General features: G+C 42.1%; 1 protein-coding gene across 1 annotated transcript in view; it reads left to right on the top strand.

Annotated features, from left to right (window-relative positions):
• The first annotated feature begins 15,773 nt into the window (after window positions 1-15,773).
• Window positions 15,774-27,416, top strand: part of LOC120499315 (serine/threonine-protein kinase Sgk3) — a 55,447-nt gene continuing 43,804 nt past the window's right edge. Inside the window, exon 1 of the mRNA XM_039702996.1 lies at window positions 15,774-16,018. The gene's annotated coding sequence lies outside the window, so the exon portion shown is untranslated. The remainder of the gene's footprint in view (window positions 16,019-27,416) is intronic.

Below are 27,416 nucleotides of genomic sequence, written 5' to 3'. Positions count from 1 at the left end.
CTCGGCAGGCAGGCCGGGCGGGGCCGGGCTGCGCCTGCCCCCGCAGCGCCTCGGGGCGCCCGGAGCCCAGCACGCCCCCGCCGGGGTTTCGATTCCCGGGAAGCCACGCCGGGCTGCTTGTCCGGGGGGTGAGCTATCTGAGCGGAGGTGTTCCCCGGCTGCCGGCTGCTGATAGCGACAAAACAAGGCTCAAGGAGACGCGAGAGCAAGCTGTTAGCACGAGTGATCCCTCCAGCTGGTGCTACGTAAGGAGATAACGTAAGCGCCAGCCCCGTTCCCTCATTATCTCCAGTGGCCGTCTGAAACGATACTTCTGCCAAAATGAAATGGAATAATGTTCACAACTTCCAACCTAATTGCAGGGCTGGCAGCGTATTCATGTGGAGAGCTCAAGGAGGGATACTGTCAGCAAACGGAGGAGTTAAGCTCTCTGAAAGCTATTCCAGATAAAGATTTATCCTTAATTTAAGGAAAACAAAAACGGAATGTCGGAGGACAAGGTGGAACCTCACAGGGTATTTCCAAGTACCGGTGACCTATCCCTATGAACACAAGGGCAAAAAAAACAAAAGACCATTTCTTCCCTCCTCCATCATCCTTTGTTCTACCAAACAAACACCTGGAATTTACATCCCAAGGCCTCACCTATTCTACAGTCACTCAAATGATCTAAAATTAGAATGAAAATCATGGAGATTGTATCACTGAGATAGTATTGTGCTTGTACTTTCCAATACAAAGGGATTGAAATTTTTCCTTTTCATTAATCCATGAACAATAATTTATGCATCTGACATTTAAATTATAAAGATTCAGATGATTAATACATACCGGAAAAAAAATCTGTTTCTGTGCTTCATCACAGGCTTAAGGAAAAAAATGGCTCCAGGCCTGGCCCTGTGACAGACTGAGCACTGCCACCTTCCAGTGACAGCAGCTGAGCTGTGCATGCTCATTCCCTTTCGGTTTCAGTAATTTGTCAAGCACAGAAAATATGTGTGTGTGTGTAAATGTGTGCATCCCACAGTGTAATTTTTTTATCTGATCTTTTAAAATATGTGGCAGGTTTGAAGAAGAAAAGATGAAAGTTATGAGACAGATTTTCATTCTTGCCTGCTACTAATAGTTTTTAATGTGTATGACAGTAAGGTAGCAGCATCACCAGCTCCACAATCCTGCCAATGTGCCTTGTACTTGGGGATAAATCAGCAGTCTGTGCCCATTCATTCCTTAGTCTCCCGTTCATAAGTAGCAGGAACGCAGTAAAAATGCAAATAGGGAAGCCTCTGTGCTCTGTGAAACTGTGTGGCAGCTCCTGAGAATGGGCACCATTCAGGGCATGGTCCGGTGACAATCCTGTGCTAACCCGGCCTGCATTTTGAAGAAATGTCACAAGAATTTTTCCATAACATTGGAAAAATGTTGTCTGGAGCAATCTAATTTTTCACATATGGGAAATAAACACTTCTGTTACCATTTAATAGCACTTTGTTCTCAATAATAGAGAGCACCCTGATGAAATAATTCACTTGTACTGTCAAAGCCAATGGAACTTATGATGTTTTGTTTATTCTCCAACCAGATGTTTTTATGAAAGCACTCTGACTGTATAGTCAAAAACACTTCTCCTTTCTATTCCTTACATTAATTTCACTGATAAATTATATTCAGTAGAGGAATCTATCTTTTATGGTGGCTTGACCCTAATTAACATGGATATTTTTGATGAATGACATTTATAAGTTTTCCAACCATATGCAGACTTATGATCATGATTGATTGCCCAAGCAATTTCTTCAACAATAAACTTTCATTACAGAATCTTTGATAAAAATCACAATTCTCTGGCAAACTAATAATTTATGGAAATTAAATGCATCTTTATTTACAAGCTTTATACACTGTATCTGGCAAACAGGATAAGGAAGTTCTGTGTTGTAACGCTGAATACAGATTACACAAGTAACTAAATCTTTAAGCAGTCTTAAAGGAAAATTCAGGAAATACAGTGTCTGCCTGGTTGGTAAGTACCCTGCAAAGTGTAGCAATGAGTCCTACCAGAGATCATGGCAAGAGCCATGCTGTTTTCACAGGCAAACAACAACATCACAGTCAAGCAAGTAGGATTGAAGATCACACTGATTACAAAGTTAAGTCTATTTGTAATGGGTCAGAAGAGTGATTAATTGTCAGCAACAGGACATACCTGAACTTGTGCCACTTCGTTGATGAGAGCCAAGCACTGACAGTCAAAGTACCGGGCATTCATTTCAGGCCCAGGATGGAAGATGTAAAAACTTCAGTTTGATCTTCACCCAGTGCTATTCTGTCTCTTCTTTGTCATTTACCCTCAGGAAATGGGTCATTCCCAGGTCAAAGCAATTATTTTTCAGAGGCACTTGTTTCTTTGGAAGAGCAATGACAGAAGTTTACAGCTAAACAGAAACAAAAGGCTTGTGCAGCATGCCAAAGAACAGATCATGATAAACTAGAAGATGGTCTGTGTTGTCAAGAAGTGAATGTTATTACCAGCCTTCAGCTACACCTCAACATGCCCTTCAGAAAGGATGGCTGAAATCTGGTGTTTTCTTCATTAAAACCCTTGCAGAGCTATCCTGCCTAGCCTGCAAGACTAGCAGTTTAGCCTGACCTGGCTCTGAAAGCTCTATATGTACACTCAAGAAAAAAAGGAGAGAGAAAACAAGTGTGAGCTAGAGGGAAGATGGCAATATCATCACACCCCACCATAAATGCAACATTTTTTTATTTAAATGTGACAACCTAGCATGTAAAAAGCATGTGTAGATCCACAACTGGATAGTACTTATGATAGCAGTATAAGGAGAGAACAACAGCATGTGCTCCACTGCACAGAGCAGCTTCAAGTGTTGTGTGGGCTCTTTACTTCTTGCTCCTGTTTAGCCAATTTGGCACTCACTTCCTGACCACTGCTGAACATTGTATCTTATTTTGCCCTAATAAGCACCTAAGCAGGCGTTGTTAAAAGCCCAAGCGCTCAACACCACGCTACCTGCGGAATTCCGGAGAGGTGTTGGTCACAGGCCTCCTCTTCTCCTGGTCCTCAGAGGCAGCGTGCAGCCCAGCAGTGTTCTGGAAGGACAGGAATGACCACTGAACAACTCTGGCTTTTATGAACCATTGGGTTAATTAATAGTTAGCCAATGGCAGTCAGAAAACAGCACCTGACTTATCCTGGGGACCTGGGCTGGTAACTCATGTCCTGGATACATCCAACTGAATAACTTCCACATCCCTCTTCTACTGCCTTCCAATGACCTCCAAAATTAAAAAATGTTTTCCTTCAGTGCTTTCACAGTCAGAGCTTGAACTGCTGCCATTGCACCAGGTTCAGCAACTCACACACTATTAGTTGTTCTGTGTTAACACTGATGTCATTCCTACACAACTCCAATTTTGGGCTGCTCAAAGTGTGGAATGTGTGTTAGCAAAACATTAATGCATTAGGAAAACAATATTAAAAGAGAAATACTGGGCAGAGCTTCCAGTACTAATTACAACCATTCAAATAACCTGCTCAAAGGCTTTGCTGCATCAAAATCAATGTTCAGGTGGTTGTTCAGGTACAGCCCAGTCCAGTGAGAACAGCTCTACAGCTGACTCTCATGCTGGGTCAATCTCAACATCCAAGACAAGCTGCTCAACACTGGTTTGGGTTTGTTTACCTATGCTTCCCTTTTATTTCTTGGCTCAAAATCCAGTTCTGAGGCCCTATCTTGAAAACATTTCAAATTGATTTCACATGCAAACTCCTCGGCAAAGTTAAAGCCCCACATTTTTTCACTCTGAATATTGCTTTGAGAATTGATGTCAGCACAACTGGCAAACAAAATGGATTCATCAGGACTGTCAGTGTTCAGGAACTGTCAATAGGAAATCAATCTTTAGGGCAGCAGACCGTTATAAAAAAGGAGAATGTAAGTGTTATTAGCTTAGATGTGTAACCTGATTATATGGAAGCCTCAATGGCAATTACTGTGAATGTTTATCTGCTTTCCATAGTGCTCTGTCAAATACAAATCGAACAAATGGTACAATCCCATTACACTAAAAGATAAATGCCTCAAAATAAAATAGGTTGAGCACCTAACACACTCACTGTCCTATTGATTTGTATGTTCACAGTGTATGCAGTCACTGATCTCATCAGCTGTTAAAGGTTTACTTAAATCTGTATAACAATCCCATGTATTTAAATGTCCCAATTAACTATCTGGTTCCAAGTGAGATTCTCTCTGCAAATACACAGTTTAAAGAAAGAATAGCATTTCCAGTACAGAAGAATTGCCAAGTCAAGGATATAAATGGGGGACAAAGACATCAAATGCTTCTTACAGAGAGCACATAGCAGTGACGCCTGGCTTGCGATTATGCTTCAAGTTTGGAATATTTAACAGGTTGAGAGCCTGTGTTTTTCAGAGTTGAAGGCAGAAGAGAGAACCTGATGCAAAAATAGAAAATGGCAAAATGGTGGGGGGTGGATCAACTAGTTAAAAACAAAAAAAGAAAACCAAACAAATCTACTCTATCCTTAAATTTTCTCCTGAGGATTTTTAAACTAGATATTATAACACTTCAAATTTAAACAAGATGAACCCTCCCAACTGGTTTTCTGCCCTGTTCTTTGGCAACTGAGCTGAGCATTATATCCCACCTTCCAACATGCACAAACAGCCTTACCACCAGCAGCCAAATGTTCTAATAGTTTCTAGTTTTCTGATAGCTCAGAAGGTTCTTGGTCCTTTATGCACCCCTAAAGGTCTAAATGACAGGTCTTGTGTTCATTCATTCATTGCAGTTCACTAATAACCTTCCAGTAAGTGGCATCCTCTACTACACTTCCTTGTCTTGGATGTGATTTCTAAGTATTGAAATAAGTGAAATAAGTGAAAAGGAGTTTTGTAAAACCAGAGAAACAGGTGCCTACTGCTGGGCAGGAATTTCTGAATTTCTTTGAGGAACATCTTTTTCTTGCATCTAATGTAAAACCACTGACAGTAACAATGAAGGTGTACTACCTAGTAAAAAAAAAAAAAGGCAATTTTTTTTGGTCTTTGAGAAGTATTTTCCTGTTATGAACTCATTGGCTTCTACAATGGAAAATGCGTAAAGGGACTTTTAATTAACTCTTGTCCTCACTAATTTTATCAGGAAAAAAACCCAAAAACAAAAACCAAAACCCAAACAAACCCCCAAACCAAACAAACAAAAAACCCAAACCAAAACAAAAAAAAACCCACCAAATTGCTCTTGGGGACTTTGCCATTTCTGGTCTATATAACTTATTTCCACAAAACTGTGGATGGTGTGTACCTCTTCCCAGACCACGCTGGCAGTCCCGAGCCGCGGCCGGACGGCGCCGTGCCCGCCGCGCTGCGCTGGCTCGGCTCCGGCAGCAGGTGTCAGCAGAAGCTCACCCAGGGAACCCTCCCACCATCCCGGCAAGCGCCGTGCCACACGCAAGAGACATCGGGGCTGTGACACAGCACTGCTTTGTCACTCCGCTGCCTTTCTTCTGACCGACCAAATCACGAAAAGCAGCGGGCCCAGCTGCCGAACATCCTGCGGGGTTGTACACCGCAGCAACAAGCAGGTCGAGCTTTGTTTACGCGCTGGTAATTCATTTGTGCCTGGCAAGCGGGGGGTTCCCAAGACAGATGCTGCTCTCGAACAACATTTTGTGCTGGAGAATGACAGGACACCGTGATTTGCACTTTGAGAACGTGAGTGCCTGTTCTGAGGTCCGGAACTCTTGAGGCGAGTGGATCAAGTGACTGCAGAGGAAAAATCCTCCTTATGGTATGACTTTACTATAGAGCACTGCATAAGGATGACTCAGGGGATAACATTTTAAGGAGAGGTTTTTCAAATAAAATCTTACTAAAGGCAAGCTCACTACTCAGACTAAGAGCTCTCTGCAGGTACAGCAGGAGAAAGCTCATTCATAGGCAGAAAGTTTGAGATTCTGTCGATACAGAGTATGTCAGGCACCCTATGGGGAAGGCTTTCCAGATTTATATCAGAGCAAACCTAGATGAGTAAAGTGTCAAACAAGTTGCACAACTTGATAAAATAACAAGAGAGTGAAAGAGAGACAACTTCGATGCAGCATCTTTGGAACTCTCCAGATTTCTAGATAATATTGAATGAGAAGCAAGTAAAAATCAAAAATAATTTAAAAAAAAAATCTGAGGTTACATGTGCCCAAGCCATCTTGATCCAAGGAACAGCAAAGTGAAGAAAAATCACTTCAGTTAAACAATGACCTTGACTCCAAAACTCAAAAAAACAAAACAAAACAAAACAAACCCCAAAAAACCCAAACCAAACAAACAAAAAAAAACACTTGGCAAAAATGTCCATGAAATCAAATTACCAAATAGAAAGCAGGATAGGGGGAAAAAGTCCAATGACGCGAAAGCAGAAAGTAAGATGTAATAAAGGGGATATAAGAAGAGCACTGCAAGTGCATTATTTCTGTTGGGAATGTTTTACAATGCCAGCCCAATATGGTTACCTATTTTCTCTCAGTGAGGGCAGAGCATACACAGGAGAAGAAGGGATAGCTGTCTGATCTTGGCACTCGTGAGTTTTGGTACCCTCTCACACTGCACTTTACAATCAAGCTGGCAGAAAATGTACTGATCTGATACTGCTGTGCTAGATAGAAAAGCCATGATTATAGCAAACTTACGTAACCACAGCATATGCAGAACAGCTGGTCACTACCAAATTGTAAAACCATATCAAAATGAGGTTATGCAGGCATCTGTCCTCAGTCTGTTCATTAATTACATGCAAGATTATACTTAACAAACTTGTGGGAAACATTGAGCTGGAAAGAGTTGCAATCACTATGAGGGAGAAATGTATAGTTTAAAATTCTCTTGACAAGCTAGTGAAATAAATAAGATTAGAAATTAGCATATATAATATTTTATTCTCACTTATAATCACAGGATAAATGAGCTCATTTATTGGAAACATTTTGCAGAAAGGATCAGGGCCTACAGTGAATCACAAACTGATTGTGAGTCAGCCACGTCATATTGTTATGAAAAAAGCAAAGCCTTTTAAAAGATTCAGTGAATGAGTGTCACAGGGATACAAAAGGATCAACATGGCAACTTGCAGCAAGCAGAGTGTGTGCTAGTACCTCATTTCAAGAAACATGAGAACCAACAGGGAAAGGTCTAAGCTAAATCAACAATAAAATAACCATGATCTAGAAAAAATGAAGTTGAGAGAAAGAATGGATGTCGTCATGTAAGCACGCAAGAGCAAAGTAACTGAGGCAGGTAACAAACTGTGAGTCAAAATCTCTGTAAAGAATCATGATACAGACATAGTGAAAATCAGAAAAATATGTTAGAGATACTATGCCTTAATGAAAAATAGTCTGCTCTACTCACAACGCTTTCCTACCTTCCTATTTGTGAATATGATTGATAAATCCACTCCTCTTTGTCCTGTTAAGCTTTGTTCACCTCCTGTTTACACCAGGAGTAGCCAGCCCAGCGCTCAAGGTGAAATTCAGGGGAGTGTTCCTGACAAAGACAAACAAAAACACGCTACATTGAAAAATAGAAAAAAAGCTAAATTAGAGTTTGAGAAAAAGAGACTGAGAGATTACCTTTTGATATGTGGGTTAGCAGAGCTGAAGTAGTGCTATAGTAACCTACAGACCAAAGAACATTTGACTGAAGCTGTTACCTCTCCAAGAGCATTGAGACTGAGAGATTACCTTTTGATATGTGGGTTAGCAGAGCTGAAAGATTTAGCTAGTGCTATAGTAACCTACAGAGCAAAAAACATTTGACTGAAGCTGTTACCCCTCCAAGAGCATCATTTCCAACTCGGCTCTTCCAAAGCACTTCACTGGCTCTCTGCAGTGTGGGAAGAAAGAAATGCACGTGGAACCTCTGATACAGGGAGACACCTAAGCAGTCTGGCAGAGTGGGAAACACCAGCTCCTCAGAAAGGGAATCACAACAATGCCTCTTCCTTGTTGCACAATACCAGACCCCTCAGAGAAAGCCTTCTGCAGGTAAACCTACTGCAGCTGCCAGAATAAGACAGAGAAGAAAGTAGAGGATATGTAACTGCACCCAAAACATTGTCTTTCAAGTCTAGGTGTAGGAAAGACAAATAAATCTTTAGGAATAGATAGGATCTAAAAATTCTCTAAAGTGGAGAACCATTTTTACCACTGGTTTAATACTGATTTAGGTTTATCTAATCCCTACTTTAATTACTGTGCTTTGGTCACTCCCTACACTCCAATCTCTTCCCAAACAAGCAGCCATCTCCTGTTGTGTGCCAAAGGATTTCTCATAAACTTCCAGCAGTTGCTACCAACAAATAAATTACCTCAGATGCAGAAAGCTACTGATGTTTGAAATATTCTCTACTGACAGCAGATCCATGGACTGCTGGTCAGAACACCTGGGACACTTGCTGGGTCTTTCCTGCTGGAGCTCTGCAAAAGTTGATTACAGAATGGATGCTTTTAGCCTAGAGTTACAACACACTGAAGACTTCAGGGTATAGTAGATATCTCCTACTCACTTGCACAGTTCAGCTACCCTTTCATTGTATGCCCACTAAATTTCACTATGCTAATGTCTGTGTGCAAGATTAAAACAAAACAAAACAAATTAGTTCCTTTAGTTCTTTCCCATTTTGCCCTATGGTGGAGATGTCATCCATTTCCTTAGTCTGGTTGCATTTGAATTGCATTACAGGGCAGAAGAGCTCATAGAACAGAAGACAGAAAAGATAAGAAAGCAGAACAACAAAACCAAAGGAAAACAAAAATTTTATTTAATTTTTAAGTTGTACTTTTGCTATCAGCAGAGCTGGAAAGGCTGCCTGTTAATGATGAGTAAGCATTAAGTAACAACACTTCCAGTTGACACATATATAAAAGAATTCACATATAGAAACTTTAGTAACCCTTTCAGTTCACTTAGAAATGGATTACAGCTTCCTTACAGTCTTATAACCTTGCCCACTCAAAGGGCTTATTCTCTTTTTTTAAAGGTTTTAGACCCTAACTCCTATATTAATACAGATAGGAACACCTCCATGAATTTGTGGTAGGTTTTGGGATTTTGCATCTGTGAAAGCTATTGACTCATTGTTGCTACTTCCTGATAACTCATGGGAAACACATGAGGCAGGGGTTTTCATGTTCCCCAAAACGGCAACCACAGCTAGGACAGAAAGGAAAAAGGAGAAGAAACAAAAAAACCATTTCATTAAATAAATTTGTTTTCTATGTGGGATATTTTCTTGAAGTGAAACTTTGGTAAGTTAATTCAATTTCATCTTGTAAACTTACATTGTTATATCACATGTCACTTTTTTCCCCCTATACCACTAAGATTTAATCCCAATTCCCTTTTATACAACTGGTTTAAGAAGCAAAAGTAGACTTAGGGTTTGACTTAGGGTCTCTAACTTACAATCTGCTTATTTTTTACAGTTTGCATTGAGTAAGATGATTATATGTCCTCTCATGTTTTGTTTGCTGTATCCTTTTGATTTCTATTTGGTGGTATCTTGATATAACAATTATGTTTCACCTTTGTAATACATCTCATACTGCCCTTTTTTCTTGTATCTTGCTCTAGAGAAATAGCTTATAATTCTTGGCTGGATGTTTGAGAATTGTAATTTAATATATTTAAAGTAAATAGTTTCAAATTTTGAAAACTATTTTAAATTTAAAAATAATTTAAAAGAGCTTTTTACAGATTTGAAAAATATACTGTCTTCCATTATTTTAGCTAATTGTGCTTGTAGAGGTTGACTCTTAGATGCTGTAGCAAACATCACTGATGTTTCATGTGATAAATAGTTCACAGCAGCAGGGATCCTGAATGCTCTGCTTTGTATGCAAAAATTTAACAGGATTGTGGTGTGAATGGGATGGGTGTTACAGTGCATCCAGCAACAAAAGCTGAAGGGCAGCTAACTTCGTGGTCTGATTAAATTTGAACTTTACAGAGAACACATTGAAGTGTGAAATAGCAACACAATATGTCACAACAGTTGAGTAAGAGGATATGATTGAGGAATAACAAATTTTGGTTTTGGAAGAAGGGAAAGAAAATAAAGTGTGATTACTACCTGCCTAGACAGAGGATATGATGCTTAACTGCACACCTCTCACCATTCCAGGGAAAGAACTGTATTTATTCACTTGAAAACTGCCCCCAGTTAGGGGAAAAGGGGAAAAGCAACAGTGCTTACATGCCCTGAAATATCACCCACAAACTTGGCAACATCTTGCATCAGTGTTCATCATGTCCCAGAATCAAACAGCAAATGACCATTATTTAATAACAACTAAGCTTAGGAAACATGGCTCTGTTTCCACTCCTCTGAATATCTGTCCATGAACTCCAATTCTGCAAAAATCTCATGTAGATTTACTCATGACACTGACAAGTACAAACTAAAGTATGAAACTCAAAGCATGTAACAGTGGAGGAAACACAACCAACCTAAAGTAGTGGCTATGAGAAGAGTGACTCTACTCCTCTGTACCTGCTGTGACTTGGGTGTTGTAAAGGCCTAATGGCAATGCTTTGGAAAAGATGATTTTTCCTTGAAGGCACAATAAGAGGTAGGGATCCCCAGATGTGATTTGGTAATTAAGTTCCTGGAACTCAAAAAAACATTTAAGTTTCTTTTTATTTGACATTTGTGTTAAAATTTCATCTTAATTGCTGTGGTCCCTGTTTCAAATGTTCATTATAATGTGTTATACTACCTTATCGGAGGAAAGCATTTTCAATACTATACCTAGTATAAATATTGGAAATATGAACTGTTAGCTAGCCTCCTGAAGATGAACTTCATAATTCCTTCAGGAACTTGCTGTAAAAAAAGGGAATTTATGTGCCTGAAGACAGGAGCCTCTTCATGAACATGGATTCAGTGGCAGATGAATCCATGTCACAACAAGCCTTTCTCGTGATACGTAATCATTGATTTATTGCCTGGTTAGTATGTGGTTGTGGGGGATCTACCCAGCCTGAGCATGTACTGTCAGGTCTGCTCAACAGAAAGCCAAGGTAAAAGGTCACCTTATATAACTGCTCTCTGCTTCAAAAGTTTTTAAATTTTTATTCCACTAGTCCTTGGTCAATCTCTATTTCTTTCATCCCTACTTTGGCTCCTTAAAGTTTTTTATTCCACTTGTCCTTGGTCAATCTCTATTTCTTTCATCCCTACTTTGGCTCATAGCCCATAGTGCTAGAGAGCTTGCTACAAGTCTACATCATCTAACAACCATTTGTCTTTGCAATTTCCCCTCTGAAGTTCAGCCCGTGCTATTACGTGGCTTCTTCATGTGGGAGGAGGCAGAAGTAGGATGTATGAAGGCAGAGTTGCTAGGGGGAAAGAAGTGCAAAGGGATGAAAGGCAGAGACATGCAAATAGCTGAAGCAAGAAGGAGAATGAAAGAAAGTATTGCAAGAAGGCAGAAGTTCTAGTGACCTCACAAAAGATGTTTCTCCCCTTTGTTTGGCTTCTCATAGTAAGATAACAATGCACCACATCCACAACTACTGAGTTACTACACAAAGGGTTTACTCTGACCTCGCTCTGTGGACCAGACTGTTGATATTGACAGAAGTTTTGTTATCCTTTAAAAGCAGAATGTCATCATCATAATCTGTTTTTTCTCTGTTTTCTCTTTCTGTATTGGTGGTGCTTTTAGGTGTGCTGTTCAGACATTGACCTGAGTGTAGTTAAACAAATCAACCTGTCTGGAAGGATATGCATAAGAGAAGAAAACAAACAATGGAGCAGACATGAGGAAACAAATGAGGCACATCTATTAGCTTTGTTTGCTCAGAAGCCACCCTGAGACTGATCTTTTAAAGATTTTCTAAGTTTAGTGCTTTCTAGTATAGAGGACATGGCATTAGGGACCTTGAGGGTGTACTTGTGTCCTCACAGTGGAATACCAGAGCAAGAGGAAAAAGCCATTCTTATAGGAAAACTAAGATGGAAGAAAAGGTTGGCTGTAGTGGCAAGTCACTTTTTCCTTTGTTTCCTTTGTTTCCTTTTTTAAAAATTTTTAAGAGGCTTTTACTGTATGTGAACTCTGTTTACATTGAAGTGAAGATGGTTAATTGTCTCTTTGATATTTAAGTTTTCTGCTGTGTCTGTACAGGATTGTAATAGCCTAACTAGCAACAGAAAAGTGTCTGGTGGAGAGAAATAAACTTGGAAAGAGCATGACCTTTCCATTGCTCAGGAACTCCACCACCGTGGCTGCATCTGCACATTGTAGTCCAGACTGGAAACTTTTCCCCAGGCTGCCAGCATGACAACCCATCACCTGCAAGAGGACCATGTCTTTCCCCAGTTGCCTAGTTTGTGCCAAAGTGTATGTGAAGCAGGAAAAAATGAATTATATCAGGTCAAACAAGGATTTGTAGTGTTTTTACACACACATGCACACAAAAAGGAGAAGAGACTTCCAGCACTTCAGACCCCTCAACTGATAGAATATGCTATTTACAGTTGACCTTTTGTGTTCCTTTGTGCCATCTCTCTGGTTTTTTAAGTGCCAGGAAAACTCAAGAAAGAGTTTCTTGTTATTGTTAGTTAACTGAAGTGGATTTCACTCAAGACGGATGGTTTTTAAAAAAATTAATTTCTGGTAAGGAATAAACAATACAAGTATACCTGTTAGAGCTTTGGAAATAGGAATTCTGTAGGCACTTTATGCAGTGTTTAAGAAGCTCAGGTATGTTGAGATGATACATCAGGTTATAGGCTACTTTGGGATGGAACAGATTTTTCCTTGCTAGGAAGGGGAAAGAACATTTTTTGTTCTTAGTGTTGTCCTGATATGGGAGAAGACCTTTCAAGACTTTTTCCTCATTCAGGTTCTTTGCGAGAGAAGGGGAAGGAAGGAATGGTTACATCTATTATTCAGTTCTGTCTCTGCTAATTTAATCCAATGTAGAAATAGGGTTCTGATACTGACAGATTAACTCCTGAAAATCTAGGCCTTACAGGAAATGTTTAGTTTTGTTAATCAAACCCCTTCTCCCCAGCTAGAATCATTCATCACTTTTTAGCATTACTTCTGCATAACAGGGGTGGGTCTCTTGAATGGGTCACACTGCATAATCTTTTTGTCTGGAGATCTGCCTTTTGGAAGTTGTCCTGAAAATAGTTTTCTGTATGACTGTATTCTAAATAATTACACATGCAAGATGGATCAAGGACACCCACGTGTGCTAACATAAATGTGTGCAAGCCTTATGAGAAACATAAGGTTAGGATGATCACAGAAACACAGAATCATAGAATAGTTTGGGTTGGAAGGGACCTCTGAAGGCCATCTAGTCCTAACTGCCTGCAATGAGCAGAGACATTTTCAGCTCAATCAGATTGATTAAAGCCCCATCCATCCTGAACCTGAATGTTTCTATGGATGGGGAATCTACCACTCACAGACAGGCAGCCTGTTCCAGTGTTTCACCACCACATTGTAAAATTTCTCTTCCTCATATCTAATCTAAACCTACCCTCTGTCAGTTTAAAGCCATTATCCTCTGTCCTATCACTTCCTGCCATTGTAAAAAGTACCCTCTTCAGTTCCCTTCTAGCTGCCCTTTAGGTACTGGAAGGTGCTATAAGGTCACCCTTCCTATAACAAGCCCAGCTCTCAGCTCTCCTTCTTCAAAGGAGAGGTGCTTCAGCCTCCTGAACATCTTTAAGGACCTCATTTGTCTGGACAAAGGCTTGTTGCAACAGGTCCATGTCTCTCCTGTGCTGGGGACCCAAGAGCTGGATGCAGCACTGCAGGTGGGGATCTCACCACAGCAAAGAAGTGAGCAGAATCCCCTCCCTCAATCTGCTGGCCCTGATGCTTTTGATGCAGCCCAGGATACAGTCAGCTTTCTGAACCACAAGCACACATTGCTGGGTCACATCCAGCTTTTCATCCACCCCAAGTCCTCCTCCACAGGTCTGCTCTCCATCCATTCATCCCCCAGCTTGTATTGGTACCAGGGATTGCCCCAGGTATAATGTCTTGCACTTGCTGAACCTCAGGAGATTCCCATAGGCCCAATTCTGGAGCATGTCCAGGTCCATCTGGATGGCATCCTGTCCTTCAGGCCTCTCAACAGCACCACTTGGCTTGGTGTCATCTGCAAATTTGCTGAGAGTGCACTCAATCCCTTTTCGATGCAGCACCACTTGGCTTGGTGTCATCTGCAAATTTGCACTCAATCCCTTTTCCATACCATTGGTGAGGACATTGAAGAGCACTGGTCCCAGTATGGATCCCTAAGGGACATCATTTACCTCTGATCTTCACCTGGAGATTGAGCCATTGACCACTTCCCTTGGGATGCAATGAATTTTAGCTGCAGTCAGGTGACTGGGCATAATGATGGGTTAAAACAGTATTCCCTCTAAAATATGGTAGCAAAATCTCTGGATGAAGAGAGGAAGTTTGCATGAAAACAAAACCACCTTGGCAAGAACTGCTTATACCTACCTTTCCTAAAAGAGGTGGCTTTCAGCTGTACTTTTTCATATCACTCTTTTGCTTCATTGAAAGCTGGGAAGGAAGGAACTATCCAAACTGTACTGAAGGGACATTGTAATTTAGGGATCATTCTTTTAAGATGTATGACAACAGATAAACAATACCAGACCATCATATTGAGCTCATTCTCTGGGATTCACTTTTGCCCATACTATAGTCTCTGTCTCTCCAGCATCTCAGGATGCAAGAGCTGTGCTGTCCTCAGCAGACTCTTCCCTTCCTCTTATGACACTCAAAAAAAAATTCACCTGTGCCCTGGTTGGGCTTGGAAAAGTCTCCCTCATCTCAAATCCTCTCACTGAGGCCTGCCTGGAAATTCTCATCATTTTGTGAAGTGTCCGAGCTGGTGCCATCTCCTAAAGTGTGACATGTGGGGACCTCAGTTGGCCATACCCAGAACCATGAATCTGATAGAAGTGTTTTGAGGCTGGATTGCACAAATTAAGGGTGAGGTGAGTTTTGCTGTGCTGCATCCTGTGGTAACTTGTGGAGAAGAAAGTGTGCCAGGAAGCATAGAAAAGCAGCCAAAAGAGAGATAGCAAATGTTGCTTGAGACGAACTGATAACTATTTTTACCACATCCTACTGTGAGAAATGAGCACTGAAGGTGATTATTGAGAAAAAAGGCAAAATAATGCTGACGGGACAGAGTGAGGAGGATGCTTCTGTACCCTAGCTGATGTCTCCGATGTCCCCCTCCTCCGTCCTGCCCGACTGATCTGCTTTTGCCGCCCAGATGGATAAAATATCGGCATTTAAAGCCATCATCGCTTTCTGTGCCAGGGTGTGAGCGCTCTGCAGCGGCGCTGGGCAGGCTCCGTGTGTGTCCCGATGGGGCACAGTCCCTGCCAGCGGCCTGGCAGCGCCGTCAGCTCGGAGCCCGCTCCGGAGGCGCAGCCCGGTGCCGCGTGTGGGGAGCACGGCGTCGCCCGCGATTATCTGCCGGTTTAGCGGGAGGATCGCGGTCATCCGAGCCTGGATCGCACACCCCGCGCCAGCCGGCAGCCGCAGGCTCTGCGCTCCCTCGGGCAGCTGCAGCCGCGGGGCCCCGGGCGGGAGCGGGGCCGGCTGCGCGTCCCCGCCTGACCCCGGCTGCCGCCGCCCGGGGGGCGCTGCTCGGGGCGGGCCGGCGGCGGGGGCGGCCGCGACAGCGGCACCGACAGCGACAGCGGCCCCGCCTGCGCCGGCGGGGAGCGGCGGTGGCCCGTGGCCGCCCCGGGGTGCGCGCAGCCCCGTGAGGGGAGCCCGTCATCCGCGGCCGCGGCGGGAGGAGCGCGGCTGACGCGGCACGGCGGAGGAAGCGGCAGCTCCAGCGGGCGGACGGGCGGACAGACGGACATCCCCGGCCCGCCCCGGCCGGCGGAGGGACGGAGGGCCGGAGGGAGGCAGGTACGCGGTGCAGTCGTGCCCTCTCCCACGGCCGGGGTGGAGGGAGCCCGTCCGGAGCCGCGGAGGTTCCGCGGCCGCGGGGACACGGGACTCGCCCGGGGACACGGGACTCACCCGGGGACGTTTCGCTTCCCTTTTGTTGCAGCCCGAGCCGCCGCACACCGCCGGCGGTCCCGGGCAGCGTGCTCGGCGCGGCCCTCGGCGGGCTCGGCGGAGCGGCCGGCGCTGGAAGTGCTCCCGCAGGAAAGCGCCGCTCCGCCCGGGCGTGCGGCTCCAGCGGCTGCGGTCCGCTCACGGACAGGGGGCAAAGTGCTCGCAGGCGGATAAACAAACAAACATGGAGAAACTTCTGCTCCCCCCGCAGCTGTAATTTTAGATATTGTGTATGCAAAGAAGTTTTAAAGTCATTTAGTGTTTCACATTCTCCTATTTTTAATTTTTTTTTAAATTTCCACCCTTCTCCATTTAAAGTCATTTAGTGTTTCACATTCTCCTCTCTATTTTTTTTTTTTTTTTTTTTAATTTCCACCCTTCTCCGGCAGTGTTACTGGCTCCTGCTGGTACTCTTGCCCTAATGTTTTCACTGCGTGTATATGTAGTTTTACAAACTATGCTTTATTTTGCATGGCTGGCTCGGTGTGGGAGGGTTTACTTTCTGGGCTGCAACTAAGGACACCACCAAACTCCATTTCAGTTCCGCTGCTTAGCTCCATAAAGCTATGCTGGAACCAGGCATTTAAGAGGTGAAGAATGGCTGGGCGTTTACATTTAGAGCAGGTGAAAGAGCCCTTTTCCAGAGTCCTTTACCTCTGGCCCATCAGGATGAGGAGACCCTGGTTAGCTCTGCTTTGTGCCTTGCAGAGGCAAAGCAGTGAACGCGGTTTGGGTCTGCAGTCCCTCTGTCTGGTGGTCTCTGTGCCAGAGAGACAAGGGCTGGAATTGTCTCTGTACTCGTTTAAACACCTTCAGCATGAGAGAAGGTTGGAGGCAGGGAGAGAATTAAAATAATGCTTCCTCCTCCTGTGCAGAAGTAGTTGCAAAGTATTAGTGCTCCCTGCACAGATGTTTTATGGGAAGGAAAAATTCTGACGCAGGCTTGAGGGATTTGAATTAAGGAGAAGGGGGGTCAAGCTTGAAGGAGTAATATTCACTTGCATGACTTTTTACTTGCAGGATGTCTGCCTCAGTGCTTTTGTGAGCATTGGTCAGAGCTTCTTGGCTTCCCCTTGCTGAGACTTACACGCTCCTGCAAAGCTTTTTTTTTAAAATCTGAATTCTCTCAGGCTCTTTCCCTTAATTTTTGAGATTGTATGAAGAGCAGAAATATGCACTAGTTGGCAGCAAAAACCAGTTAGTGATCGCTGTATTTCTCTCCAGTAAGTGCTACAGCCTCTTTATTATGTGGTCTAAGCATTGAAATAGCATTGACATTTATACTGGATACTCAAAATTGATGTTGACAGCCCTTGCATTTAATTTCTTTCATGCAAATCTAATAAATTCAGTATCTATTGTAATCTTCAAAGGGGATTAAACATTTCCTGAGGGAAAGTTATGTGGACTGCTGAATACATGGGCTGCATCCAGAGTGCTGCAGGACGTGTAATTCATTGGTTATGTTGTTCTGAGGGGATCTTCATCCTGATAATCAACAACCCATAGGAGTTCTTGCTTTTTATGATCAGTGTGTGCATTCTCATTCTCCAGGGACACAGGTATCTTTCTAAGGAGCCTGACAAAGCTGGATGTTCAAGTCTTATTGAACAGAAGTCTTCAAAAGGCTTATGGGGGTACAGTAATTGGGTGGCTCCTAGTCCACTCTGCTTATAAAATAATGTATTTCAGAGAGCTAATAGTTCAAGTTTTAAGATGTGAGCACTTTAAAATCACTACTCTGTTCAGTTTTTGACTTGTTTAAAGTCAATCCACAAGTAGGTGGATAATTTGACTGTAATGGCATGTGTTTAAAATAGTGATTGGTGGTTTTTAATATGCAGAATTGCTTCAGCCTAGCTAGCTGGAGTAGCTGCAAGCCTCCAAAGCTGACTTGACCCAGCAACAAAATATTTCAGTAGGGTATGCTGAGGGCCAAAAATAAAGTATATTAAATAAAATGATCCAGGTATTAGCAAATAAAACTAGATGCAAAGCATCTCTTGTTTCTCTTGGGATCTAGGGTTTATGATGGAAATCATTTGTCAGTCTAAAATGCCATGCATGCTAATTGCAGGTTCATGTTAATCATCACTGTATAAGAGGGTATGTCAAATCCTATTTTCCTTCCTATCCATACAGGATAAGCTGCTAATAAGCTGTGATCCTTCAGCCACATCCACACATCAGTTGTCTCCTGGGTTGTCCTCCCTACATCCCAGATCATTCTCCAGATGGTTTCAGTTTTATAATTTGCATGCAAGTAACTAGGGCTCTTTTGTCCCATGGCTACAAGCCATTTTATACACAAATACCCTGCATTTCTGCATGGAAATAGAGCTCAGATTACACATATTTGCAGTTCCAAATTATGTTTTTGTTTTGGCTGTCTAAGTTGTCATTAAGAAGAATGTTATTTTGAAGGAATGTGCGCTTCCCAAAAGGAAAGTCACTGTTGGTTGGTTTTGTGACTTCATTTTTGGGCATCCCTAAGTCATTGAAGAGTTATGCTGCTATGATTTTTTTTTTTCTGTAGGCCAAGGAACTAGAAACTACTGTAAATAATGTATATACTTATGTAGACTGAGCCGTAGTAAAGCAATATGTTGTTTTTATTTGAAGTTAGCTCTTTGAGTGTTTGTATTGAAGGATTCATTTTGTTCTAGTTTAGGCATTATCCATATGCTAAAATGTCCTACAAAGAAAAGACACTTTCCAAAGTAGAACTGAACAGCTTCTGCTGCTTTAAGAACATTATAAAATATGTTAATCTGGTTCCTGCTTGCTTTCCTAATTCTCAAACAGAATTTATTCCCCCAAGGTCTTCCAAACCACCTAACACTGTGTCTGCCTGACTCTGAAAGTGTCTTAAACATATTGGATCTCCCTTTGAGCAGAAAGTTCTTAAGCGCCTTATCTAGAGCTGCTGCAGCTGAGCACCAAAGCCCTTAGGAGATGAAGAAAGTGGGACACCTGGCAAGCACATCGTAAACACACGCGCTGATGGATCGCCCGTGTCTCGAATTGCAGCTGTGTGTTTCCTTCTGGGAGCGCTGCCCAAAGAGGAGCCAGTGCTCGCCCTTCCCTGAGAGCTGCTGCTGGTGGGGTTTGTCTGACCAGCAGAAACCTGGGCTCCTGGTCCTGTGCCTGAGGGGTTCAAACCCACATCTTGTGTCACCTCTGCAGTGTTGGATAGGCTGAAGGAGGCGAGCAGAAGGGCTCGCTTGGCTCCTTGTGTTCAGCCTGGGCCATCTGGTGGAAGATGCAGCAGGTTGCCCAGGGCTGGCATGAAGGAGCCAGAACCTTGATGCTGTCACAGCAGAGTGTGTCCTGCTGGGAGGAGGGCTGGGATCTGGTGGTTGCTTGCTGGTGATGATTATCAGAAGTGAGCATTTCCATGACATCCTCTATGTTTGAAGAGAGGATCACCACTTGACTAATTTCTCTAGGAGAGAACTGGGCCCAGGAGAACAGGCTCAGAGATCTGGGTGGTTGTAGTCCCAGTTTAGAAGTTCCAGCCTGCAAGCTGAAGTGGGGAAAATGTCCAGTGTTTCCTTCCAGAAAGCCTCATTTCCAGTGCAGGAATCTCCATCCTGGCCCACCACTTCCACACAGTGTTTCTGTGTGGCAATAGGTGTCGCTCTGCCAGTTTTATGTTATGCAGGTTTTTAGGTGGTGTTTTACATGTTCTGTGCCACAGATTTGTGTGTTGTGTCCTGACCTGTAATGGAGATTCCCTTGCCCATTTCTGTGTTAGGATTCTTTCTCTTTGCTCTTTAGCCAAGGAAGAAGTAAGGTTGTATCTTCATGTGACCTTTTCACTGCAGTTTCTCTGACACCCTGTGAGCACCATCTGAGGAGGAGAGAGAACTTCCATATTCCCTCATATTGGAAATGCTTTACTTTGCAACTATAGTTTTTTCTGTGGCTTAGGGCAGGAAAGCACCTGGGGGTTTGGGGAGTGTGGCTAAGCAAGACTGATGTCTAAATTTATTTCACAGCTCCTTTATTCAAAGACATGTCACATCTTACTTCTTGGCAGTCTTGTTTGAAACAGTGAGGGCAACTGGCAAGCTGCTAGTGCTGAGTGTCTTGCCAAATACTATTGCAAAATACTGCCAGTGCAGAAGTTGCATAGCTTTACAGACGGTTATGTTCCTCTGGGAGTAAACCAAAGGGGTACCAACTTCTGATCCTTTGCCTCTGAAGAGAAGCAGGACCGACATGTTTCCATTACCTTATGAGGCACCATCATGCTGTTTGGCTGCTGTTGTCTCTTCCAGCCCTTGGGATTCATTTTCCTTCAGTGGTACTTCTCCATCTCCTGCTCACTGTTGTGAAATAACTGAGGAAACAGAACTATTGAAAACATCTTCACTATATTGTTAGTTGCAAAGTATTTTGGAACAGACATTGGACCAAGGAAAGCTTAGCCTCCCATCCTGAACTCAATGTTGCTAATGCAGCAGGTGCATCAGAATAGATTTGCTGTGCCCCACGGAGTTATACCCCATATCTGAGTGGTTTTTGAAGAGCCATGCAACTGAAGTCAATTCCAGCTATTAGTATAATATAGGATGCAAAATCTGATATCTAAATATATCCAAACTGTGTGCCATATATTGAGACCTTATAACTTTGCTGTTAAAACAAGGCATGAGTAGGAAACACAGATCTATTTTTCAGTAACTATCTTGATAGCTATTTTAGAGCTTTGCATAATTAATCTGTGCTCAGATTGGTATTTTAGTGAGGAAATGGGCACCTGTGAAGATTATTGCCCCATGGTATTGTAATATTGCATTACAGTGATATTTCTGGATTCAGCTAGGAAAATAAGCTGGAAGGGTAAGTGCTGCTGGTGGCTAAACATCTTAAATGATGATGTTATTCTGGTTAGAAGGAGCCTTGGAAAGTAGTGAGTTAACTCACCAGCTTAACTCCTCACCCTGAGTGTTCAGACAGGGCTGCTCAGGGGTGTGTTTGCCTGGGTTTTGAAAACCTCCAAAGACAGAGGCTCACAGCCTCCCTGGACACCCTGTCCTGGTGGTCAGCTGTCCTTGTGGGGATTTTCCTTCTCTGCAACGTGCCAGCCAGTCTGTCTTGGGAACCTTCTCCAAGACACTGGGAGGCTGCTGTTGGGCACCCCTCAAGCCTCTTCTCAAGGCTAACAAAATAAGTCCAGTTGCCTCCAACTCACCTAGAGAACGTGCTGCAGCCCATGACTGTGTTTTGGCCTCTTCCATACCCTGTGTAGTTCCTGCTTAAGTGAAGGAACGTTGAATGCATTAGCATGCAAGTGTACTTGGTCTGCATGACTCTGAACTACTGTGTGTTTATATTGTAATAATTTAGGTTTAGATTGTTGTTTGTTTGTAAATTCCTAGTGTTAGGTATTTATGAACTGGGATCACTATCAAACCCCAAAATATGTTTTATACTAAATTTAGTAAAGAAGAAAGGACTGAGCATTCAGAAAATGAATGCTTTTAGTCAACCATGGTAGAATTTCCAGTTTATGGTATGTGTTTTGCTTTAATGCTGGAAAGAACATAGAAGAGGGACAGGAGGTAATTAAAAAAGAAAATAACTCCTGTACTCCCTTTGAATGGGACTTAACCATACTTTGCAAAAGCAAAATGCATTAAGTCTACAAGTTTGGAATGCTGCCAAAAACTACAAAACAGAGAAAACTTAGGACGATTCAGAAATAAAAATTACCTGGCAAAAGTACCCAGACTGTCAAATGCCTTGAAGACAAGTGCATCAGAGAACTAGGAGACTTCTGCTTCCTTGCTTTCATAGTAGTGGTGCATCTTGAATATATTAAAGTGTTGGGGGGAGGGGGGGGCAAGAAAAAAAGCTATATGTTTTCATAAAAAGGTAAGTAAAAAGAGCATGTAGCATTAAGGACTATATAGCAATGTTTTATGAGAGGTAAGACCTGAAACAGAAGGGGTCATAGTGGATGCTGATAGCCTAGAATCCAAGTATCCAATTAGCCTCCTGATTTTTTTCCTTTTTTTTTCAAATACTAGACCCCCCTATTTCATTTAAGCAATAAATGTAATGCTGTTAATTCATTCTCCCAGTACTCCTGGTAAATATCTTGTAAATAATTAACTTCTTTTCATCAATTGCTCTTTAAAAGGGGTCACGGAGTTTTCAGACTAGTGAAAAAGTTGTATTTTATTATTTTAATATCTAAATTTCACCCTCCCAAATCAGCCTTTGTTAAGAGAATATCTGTCTTTGGAATTTTAGGGACTAACAATTCTTTATTGCCATCCTTCTGCTTTCAGAGCCCTGATAATAAACAGATGGAGTTTCTCTATCAGGGAACCCCAAAACTGTGCCTTGGTTGTGTCCCTTGAAAATAGTGTGACACTTTGAGCAGTGACAGAAGAACAGACAATTACTGTGCTCTGGTGAGAGAATGTGTGCTACAAAATTTTCAGCTGTCTTGGTGTAAAGTGTTTGTGTCAAGAATGAACAGTGCTGTTTGCAATGAGCTTTTACATCTTGTGTCTGTGTCCACACACATTATATGTAACTCTAAAGGCATATGCCAGATAGATTGGTTTAACTTCACTTTTCTTCAGAATTTTTTGGAGGTTGGCTGCCTCTTTGGTGCTCTTTTCATGTTAACTAATAGGTTATGTGGTGGATGAATAGGATTCTTTATAGAATTATCTAAAACCAGGCACTGATTTATTTGAAAACAAAGGGTTTCTTTAGAGCTAAGTTTAAGCTGGCATTGCCATGAATCCTGGAATTATTCTACATTTAAATGAGAGAACAGTGATGCACTTGTGCTTGGGCTTTGAACAGCACAGGGCTGTTGACCAGAGACTTGGAGACTGCTGAGCAAATCTGTTTAGGTTCCTTTGCTGAAGTTTCCAAGCCTCCTCTTCTGTCCTTACAGATGATGAGAAGCAATGCTAAAAAGACACTATAAGTTGCACTGATCAGTTTGTTTGGAGGAAGGAAAGTTGTTTGCTGGTGTGTGATCAAAAAATGTATAAAATCCTGCTCTGTAGCAATCTGAACACATACTTTTTCTCTGTTTTGCTTTGGGGTGTGTGGGGTCTAGAGCACAGCAGCTAAACAATACCTCACTTGTTTATGAAAAACCTTGGGAAGAAGGGGTGAGACAGAAGAAAATATTTACAGTAGCTTTCTACCCAATTAAAATTAGAAGGCAGACTAAAAAGGAAAGAGTTCATCTATGGTCCAAGCCAATTAAAAGTAAATTTTGCTGCTTGGATGTTAATTTACACATCCAAGGCAATGTAAATTTAAACTAGAAACTTGACTTAACCTCGCCAGTTCAGATGAACTTCAGATTTATGACTCATTTGGTTTTGGTCATAGCATCTGGGTGTTTAAGCACGCTTTATGTGAATTGACATTAGAAATTCATAAACTGCCTTAAAATGTTAAATCTGTGGAGTACTTCACCAGAATGTGTAAATAATGCCTGTCTCGCAAACACAGCTCTGCAACACGAGCTGGCTCAGATCCTCAGTTAAGATATTCTTATGTTTTATGCCTTCAGCCATTTATCCCTTTAAATTTAATTATCTGAGAATAAAACCAGATTTCTGTAGCTTCTCTCACGTATTAAAAAGTATCTTGAATTTCTCTGCAAATGCTTTAATTGTATTTGTTGATATTAGTTGAGATTCTTTGTGGGGTTTTACAGATAAAATGTAGGTTTATTTATAAAGAATGGAAATAGAGGTAGAAGGAGGAATCTCATAGCACTTACAGGGTTTTACTCAAAAATTAAACTGCAAACTTGCCAATGCACAAATCAGTTTACTGTTTTACATAGCTGGAGCATCACTTGAAATGACCTGAAAGAAATTTTATCATCAACCACCCAGTCAAATCCTGGATCATTATTCAGGGAACCGTGTTAGATGTGTGATGTGCAGAGAGTAAGAAACAAAACAGACCTTGAGAAGGAATCTGGAGGGGCTAAATATTTCAGAAGCTACAGAGCATGAGGAACAGAGGACGGCCTTGCAGCTCAGAATCTAAACAGGGACACACACAGACATGTGTGCACAATTTGGCACTTCTTTAGAAAAAGAAAGTTAATGAAATGAAAATATGTTGATATTAGGAAGTGGCAAGGAGAAACTGAAACATTCTTTGTCTTGGTTGCTGCTCTATGACTCGGCAGCTGGAAAAGATTGATGACTTGGGTGCTTGGCCCTTTGTTTTGGTTTTGCTGTTTTAATTTATGAGTCAGAAAGTCCCTAGACATAGGATCTCATTTAAAGAAAAGAAAGAAAGAAAGAAAAATAAGACAGATTATTAGCAATGTTATTTTAAAGCAATGCAGTTGCTAAGTTAAAATATTGTGATAGTTGTTCCAATGTATTTACAGATCCACCAAAGATGTCCATATGTCACATCAGATGTCAGTTAAAATTGTCAGTATGTTGTCTCAAATCAGTCAGTGCCTGTTGTCTAGAGATTGAGCACTGTCACTGCAGTCATGCTTGTTGCTGCAAAGCATTTATATTAGTGTAACAGTGCAGGAAAGCACTGTTGTTCTGGTCTGCTATGGCTGGTGTGTCCTGCTTTGGTCTCTGCCACATGGATGTCACGCTTGGTCCCTGGATCCCTCTGGCTGGGCTTTGGATGAGTCTCTGTTACATTATTAGTTCAGACCAGGAGTGTGCTATTGGAGTACATCCCTTGTGGTTCACTCTGCTGGGGGATCCGGGGGAACACAAGCTGGATTCCTTTCAGATGAAGTAAGATTGGAAGATGTTCTTCCAGCGTGCTCTTAGCACTGAACCAGGCACAGGAGCAGGCTGAAGCTGGGTTGAAGCAAAACATACAGCCTGCCATGCCAGCATGGGTCATGTGGGTGCTGCATCTCAGCATCAACTGTCTGCCTCTCTGTGCATATGCTTTTCTTGCACTGCATTATTTGCTAAATTAAAACATTAAAACAAAACCTGCAACAAGAGTAGATCCAAGCACCCGGAGCTTGTATTTTCTCTTGACTTCAGGTGCATCCTCCTAAGTCATTGCTCATAAAAGTGTTAACACACCTCTGAAATGACTCTCCCTGCAAATGGTAGTCTCTTTTTTCATCTTTATTTTTCCCAGCTTCCTTTTTGTCACCTGACTTCCCTCAGTGCTTCTCTCTGTGTTTCTAAACCACTTTTTTCCTCCCCTCACTTCTGGTTTGCCACCATGGCATTCCTCCACCATTGCTCCCAGCCATAAGGTCTCAGTCTCAAGTGGTCTCTGCCCCAAAGATGCAACCTGTTTTATGAAGAAGTGTTTGTTTCAGCTGTTTTTAAAGCTCTTTCTTGGTGAAATCTCTTCCATTGCTTCACTACCCTTCCAATAGTTTTTTCATGTTCTTGTCTGCCCTTCTCCAGTGCTTATTAACCTGAACCTTTTCTATGCTCATTTTAAGCTCATTAGGACTTGTTCTGAAGAGACAATTCTCTTCTCTTTGAAGTAGTCTTCCAAGGTAACAGCCACCCCTCAGGTGGGCTCCCCCCACCCCACACTAGCTTGTCCATTCCACTTCCCCATAAATCACATTTTCTAGACCAGTTTTCATTCTTATTTCTGTTCCCTAGACCCACACAGGTAGGACCACCATGCCCTAGGTCTTCAGACAAAAACAGAGTGAAGTAGAAGGACTTTCCTGATTTCAGCAGATTATGCTCAGGCTTTTCACTCTTATTTTATATCTCACAGCAATATTTGTCTTAGAACAGCATGACATTTGTCTTTGTGACCTGCTGTAGTCTGAGGCCTTGTTTCCCATCCTGAATTCCCATATTAGACATTTCCTGCCTGTGAGCAATATTTTGCATATCACCTGCTACATTTCACTCCATTCTTCCAGATCAGTACTCTGTCCTGATGATGATACATTTAACCTTTGTTTCTCACACCCACAACTAATATTTATTCTTCCTGCTTCTGTAACCCGGTTGTTAAAATATCTCAAGGCAGTTTCAAAGCTTTTCTGAAGGGAAGGTGTGACATCTGTGATTTCTCTCGTACCTCTCTGGGAGGCTGTCAGAGGAAGTTAGCAATCTGATTTAACAAATCTCTTTTGTCTATTACTTGGGATTATCTTCCAGGTGCTGCTAATTGATCTGTTTTGGATTGTTTTCCCCAGGAATTTGAAGTTAAACTGACTCACTGGGTCTTTAATATTCTTACCTGGGTTTTGTTGCTTTGGTTTGTTTACTTGGGTTTTTTTCCATTGTGCAGAGGTGCATACACTTCCATTCACATTCTCTGTCTCTCTCCTGTGCCTCCTGAAATCTTACCTGTCATTACTATTATTTATGCCAATCACTGCTTGCATTTGACCCCCTTGGTGAAGACTGATGTCCTAGACATGATGGTCTGCTGTGTGTCATCTCTCATCAGCTTTTCTCTGTGTAGGGCCAGAAGGTTTTTCTTGCTCTTAGACTATAAACATATTGATAATGAGGATTTCTTTTTGTTGCTAGTCTTTTTTTTGCTTGTTTGTTTTTGCATTATAATTCTACCTTAACCATGCTGATTCTCATAACTATGTACTTCTGCAGATTTTATATTTATTGCTGGCAATTTGACTATGTTTTCACATTCTGTGCCTGTCTTGACAACTAAATCTTGTGCTGCTTTTGTTTATTTTTACAGGGCACAAGCACAGATTATCACATTGTATTGTGTTGTAGAGGAATTGCTTCTTTCTTGTCTCCCCTCTTAGTGTCTCTTGTGTTCACATTATCTTTGCTACATTCTTGGGCTCCCTCACCTCCTATTTAATGACATTTCATCAACTTTTCTTCTGAACTGGTTGCTTTCCATTTGTCTAGAAACAAATCTAAAGGATCCACCACCTTTTTTAAATGTAAAAACACTCAGATTTTAAAATATAAGAAGTTTAAGTCTAAACTAAACTAAAGTGCTGTCAATTCAGAGGCCTTTGCTCCTTATACCATGTGACTGTTGAGATGCCACATGGTAGTAGATTCCCCACTCAGGCTCTTTGCTTTTACTTCCAAGTTCCTAGCTGTTTGATGTGTAGATTTGAGATATCAAACAAATAACCTGGTGCTGTAGGTGGTTTTTAATGGCTTTGTTGTTGTTTAAACTGATTAGCCCTGTCAGTGCAAATGGCTTGTTTTTGCAAGGCTTCAGATTCTGCCGGCTGTCATTGTGCTTGTTGTCTGTCATTGTGCTGTGACAATGGATCTACCAT

The sequence above is a fragment of the Passer montanus genome, unplaced genomic scaffold (assembly GCF_014805655.1).
Source record: "Passer montanus isolate IOZ18808 unplaced genomic scaffold, ASM1480565v1 scaffold16, whole genome shotgun sequence".
NCBI classification, from domain to species: domain Eukaryota; kingdom Metazoa; phylum Chordata; class Aves; order Passeriformes; family Passeridae; genus Passer; species Passer montanus.
The sequence above is the reverse complement of the archived record's forward strand: the minus strand, read 5'-3'. Positions and strand labels throughout refer to the sequence as shown.